The sequence below is a fragment of the Panthera tigris genome, chromosome E1, assembly GCF_018350195.1.
Source record: "Panthera tigris isolate Pti1 chromosome E1, P.tigris_Pti1_mat1.1, whole genome shotgun sequence".
In the NCBI taxonomy this organism is placed as follows: domain Eukaryota; kingdom Metazoa; phylum Chordata; class Mammalia; order Carnivora; family Felidae; genus Panthera; species Panthera tigris.
Genome location: NC_056673.1, coordinates 21,600,811 through 21,605,308, shown reverse-complemented (window position 1 = coordinate 21,605,308; position 4,498 = coordinate 21,600,811). Strand labels below are relative to the sequence as shown.

Here is a 4,498-nt window from a genome sequence, read left to right as displayed (position 1 = left end):
CACATGGCACCCCTGATGGGTGGCACAGTGTTCCTTGGCCGGGACTCCAGCCTGAGGATCTAGGAGATGTTCCCTCTGAGAGATGCGTCTGTGAGCTCAGGCCTTGGCAGGGCAGCCTAGGACCCCTGCAAGGGACTGGACTGTGATGAAGGTCTAAACCGGAGCCTCTGCCCTGGCATTTTAGGAGGGCACCTTTCTGTCACCTCTGTCCAGCCCCAGATTTAACCGGGTGGACAACTGCGTTATTTCCAGGGGGATTCGGGTGGAAAGACATGGCAATAAGGGCACTGGTAACAGCCAGTACCTACTCTGTGCCAAGGATTGTCCGTGGCATGCCCCCTTGAAGTTTTGCATCAAGCAGGAAGAGGTGTTATTATCCCATTTCAGAGATAAGGACGCTGAGGCTCAAAGGCCTTGTTTTCAGAATTGGGCCTCAAGGTGTGGACCAGATCGGCAGGGGGCGGAGCGGGGGGGGGGGGGTGTCGTCAGCTCAGGCCGCGCTAACAAATACCAGAGACTGGGGTGGCTTAAACAACAAACATTGATTTCTCAAAGTCCCGGAGGGTGGGAAACCCAAGACCAAGGTGTCTGCAGATTCACTGTCTGGGGAGCACCCACCTCCTGCCTCCTTGATGGCCACTTTCTTGCTGTGTCCTCACATGGCTAGAGAGAGAGGGTCTCTTCTTATAAGGGCACTGGTCCCATATGAAGGCTCTGCCCCCATTACTGGTTACTTCCTCTCGCTCCAAATACCATCAGATATAAATTTTGGGGGGGGGGACACATTCAGTCCATAGCAGGTTTTCTGGAACTCTGTGCTGGATGCCATTTAACCCCTGCCCCTTGAGCCACATTTCGTGCTTGGAGCACAGCAGGACTGAGCCAGCAACTGGGTGCTTTTAGGCTGAGACAGGAAGCCAGATGAAGCCTGCAAAACGAAGCCCATATTTATAAGGCGTCCTTCTTTGCTGTACCCACTGCCCTGCATTCTGCTCAGGGAAGTTACCTAGCATATCCAGGGGCTCCGGCTCTGAGCAGTGGAGGCTAAAATTGAATCCAAAGTCCAGAAACTTTCTGCCTGATGAGGTAGGCAAAATGGCATCATGGGAATTACTTTCACGATTCCGTCAAGCTGCTGTAGGGTGCCAGGAATGAACCAAGATCAGCTCTAGGGGAGGAGAAAGAGAAGGACAGAATACCTTTATGAAGTTGACTCCCCTCTCTGGGGTGGTGGCTGTGCCAAGGTCTTGTAGCTGGAGGGACCGACGTTTCCTCTGCTTTGAACCTGCCTGGGGTCTCTCTGGCAGTAATGTACTCAGTACCTCTTATCCGTCAGGGCCAGGCACTGGCAGGGTGCCTGGGTGACAGGGTAGAGGCAGAAAGAGCCCCTCTCACCTGGAGGTTTTCTGATACATGGGAGTAAGCCACAGGCTCAGGTGTTCCCTGCCTGGAGAGTGTGTGGGGGCTGGAATGGGACGAGGAAGCCAGGGCAGGGAGGCGTGGAGGCATCATCTCTGCTCCAGTGGCTCTGGTACGGGCAGAGCAACACATACAGCCCTGGGGCCAGAGGCCTCTTCAAATCCTGAGTCTACCACTTTATCCGTATGACCTTGCAAGCCACTTGCCCTCTGGGAGCCCTGGGTTCCTCTTCTCCGATAAAGATGTCCATTTATGCCGTGATGGGCACAGAAGAGGCCCTTGGTGGCTTTTCTTCCCGGCCTCCCAGTCTCAGGAGTGCCTTCTTCTTGTCTCAGAACAGCTTTCGATTCATGGATACACCCCATTGTGCATCTACGTGCCGGCACCATGCGAGGCACTGAGGATGTAGTAATGATTCAAACAGGCACAGCTTCTCCTCTCTGGGGTCTTACTGACACTGAACTGTAAACACAAGCGTGGTGATTTATCAAGGGGTCTGTTAGGAACTGGAGGGGCGGACGTGTGTCCAGGAGCTGCCCCAGGAAGGGAGCCTGGGCCTGGCATGGATCCTTGGGGAGCACCTTGAGGGGGTGGGCCTGGGAGGCAGAACATCCCACTGCACAGTCTGTGCTGTGGATGGAGCCCACAGGCCAGCTGTCTCCCACCCTCCCCACCCCCCACCCCCCAGGGACAGCCTCTCCTCCTAGCTTCCTGAGGACATAGAGACCCTGTGCTAAGCTTTCCCTCTCACTGTCCCTGGGATCCCACTGCAAGTTGGCCCAGCCTGTCCCTCCTTTTGCCTAGAGCTCCCAAGCACATCTGACAACACAAATCGAGCTTTCTCCATCTCCATATGACCTCCACCCCAGGCCATATGATCAACTGTTTCAGGAAGCCTACCCCGCTCCCTGCCTTCTGAAGCAGGAAGGCTGCCTCCTTCCTCTGCCTAGCCAGGTGGGGAGAGTCCAGGGATGGGGGGAGGATTGCCCTGGGAAAATGGTGCTTTCAGTTGTCATGGCAACTGTTGCTAGGTGTCACCAGGAACCCACACTGGAGGTTGACCTTCCCAGTAAACAGGCAGGGCTCTGAGCAGGACCTGAACTCTTGCCCTGAGCTGAGTTAGTCTTCATTCATTCATTCATTCATGCATGCATTCATTCAGTCAGTCAATATTTGTCTATCACCTTCTGTGTGCAGGGACTGTGGCAAGTCTCTGAGAATTCAGAAATAAATTAGTCTCTGCCCTCAAGGAGCTCAGTATAGTGGGGGAGAAAAAATGCAAATATAGGGTGATATTGGACTGCATAAAGGCTGTATTGAACATGTACACACGGCACTATGAGAGCAGGGCAGGGGCACCTAACCCCGCCTAAAGGCTGAGAGGGTTCATCAGGGGACGCTCCTTAATGGGTGGGGAACACTGGTGGCAATAAGTAGGGAAGGTTCTGCCTCTGGAACTACTCAGTCCCATTGCGGGAGAAGGTACCTGGAAATTTGGGCGTAGAAATAGGCGTCTCTGTGGTCTTGGCTTTGTGTGAAGGAGGGGCAAGAGAGAAGGCTGGGCAGATAACCAGAGGTCAGATTACAGGATGTCTAAAACATGGGCACTGGGTCCTTCAGAGGAGAAGGTGCTGTGGGAATCGAAGTGTGAGAATGGCATGTTATTCTAATGACCTTGGACAAGGGCCACGGTGGATGGGTGGGGCCTGGAGGGTATCATGGGTGAAGCGGGCAGGGTTTGGGGACCACCGGAATACAGTGGGTTGAAGGGAATGAGAAGGAAATCTGGGCTGACTTCCAGACTCCTGGCTCAGGGCCAGGCAGGGCTCGTGGTCCAAACAACTGAAATAGGGGACAGAGGGAGGTGGGGAGGTGGTGACCGCGGAGCAAAAGTGGAACCTCTGGAGGATGCCTGCTGCACGCGTGGGGGGAGATGCCTAGCAGAGGGCTGTCCACTTGGGCTCAGGTGTGTGCGGGCTGAGGCAGGATGGTGGGCCCCAGAGCATGTCGAGGGTAGACATGAAGGCTGAGAAGGGGCCCTCAGAGGAGGGGGTGGCTGTGCGAGCGGTGTCACGGGAGCCAGGAGGGAGTGAGCCACGAGGGCAGATGCTATGGGGCCTGGTCACGTGAGGACTGTAAAGAGTGCCTTGGATTTGGCAATTAGAGAGCCCCTGGGTCACTCTGCCCGAGAGGTTTCCATGGAGGGGCGGAGGCAGAAGCCAGGGGCAGAGGGCCCGAGAGCACCAGGCAGGGAGGGGCAGAGGCATGCAGGTGAACTTCTCGCTCAAGGGAAGGAGACACGGGTCAGGGAGGAGGGCAGGGCGTGGGGATTCTTCGTCTGTGGGGAGCTCCCACGCGTTTGTGCGTGATGGAGAAGAGGCCATTGGAGAAGGGGGTTGAAGACACAGGGCTGCGGGTGGAGGTGGAGAAGTGGCCGGTGACGCAGATATGTGGCTGTGGAGTCACATGCCAGGTCGAGAGCGTAGTCCTTGCCTTTGGGAGTGGTCTGGAGCCAAAATCTGGTCTGTAGGAAGGAGGAGGCAGTGGGTATGAAAACAGAAGGGGCAATGGTTGTGTGTGTGTTTATGTGTGTGTGTGTTTATGCTGGGGTCTGTGGGTGTGTGTTTATATGTCTCTATATGTCTGCGTAGGTCTGTGCATGTTTATACGTGTCTGAAGAGGTGCATGTGCCTATATGTTTGTGTGTCTGTGTGTAGACGTCTACATATGCATTTGTGTATGGGTCTGTGTACGTGTGTATTTGTACGTGTCTGTGTGGGTGTGTCTGTATCTGTGTGTCTGTAGATATCCGCGTGTCTCCTGTGTCTGTGTGAGTGTGACTCCGTGTGTACAGTTTTGTGTGTACCTTTGTTTGTGTGTGTACTTGCGCGTGTGTTTCTCTGTGGGTACGTGTGTATGGGTCTGGCTCCGTATGTGTGTGTGTGTGTGTATTTGTATGTGCTGGAATGAGACCGTATGGCATGTGTCAGAGTTAAAAGGGCCCTGAGATATCTAGGCCAACGTTATCCCAGTTGTACAAGAGAAGGGACCAGCCCCAGAGACAGGGAGGCACTTACTC

General features: G+C 54.7%; 1 long non-coding RNA gene across 1 annotated transcript; it reads right to left on the bottom strand.

Moving 5' to 3' along the window:
• Positions 1-523: 523 nt before the first annotated feature.
• On the bottom strand, positions 524-2,401 carry LOC122233776. Its single transcript, XR_006211501.1, has 3 exons — positions 2,320-2,401; positions 1,007-1,168; positions 524-928 (listed from the first exon to the last, which is right to left on the bottom strand). It is a non-coding gene; the product is annotated as an uncharacterized LOC122233776 (long non-coding RNA).
• Positions 2,402-4,498: the final 2,097 nt, after the last annotated feature.